Genomic DNA, 334 nt, shown 5'->3' on the forward strand with positions numbered 1-334 from the left:
TCCCCCGCCCCCCGGGCGGGCCCCCGCTCCCCCCCTGCCACACTGGGAAGGCTCTGCCTGATCCACCCCTGGCCGCGGCTTAGAAAAAGGGGAAGCTTTGTAGACGGTTGTCTGGGGAGACAGGCCATGCTGCATGGGCACACTGGTACAGCCGATGCCTCCAGGCTTCCCTAGGCGAGGAGATGGGAACGCTGGCAGACAGGAGCCTGCGCTGCTACGGCAGGGGCAGGCAGCGCTGGGAGCGTCGCCGCCTGATTAGCTCAGTCCCTTCCGGCCCGGCGGAGGGGGTGGGGCCCGTGCGGCTCCCCCCTCCCTCGGCCAATGGTGGCCAAGG

This window comes from Alligator sinensis, unplaced genomic scaffold (assembly GCF_000455745.1).
Source record: "Alligator sinensis unplaced genomic scaffold, ASM45574v1 scaffold235_1, whole genome shotgun sequence".
In the NCBI taxonomy this organism is placed as follows: domain Eukaryota; kingdom Metazoa; phylum Chordata; order Crocodylia; family Alligatoridae; genus Alligator; species Alligator sinensis.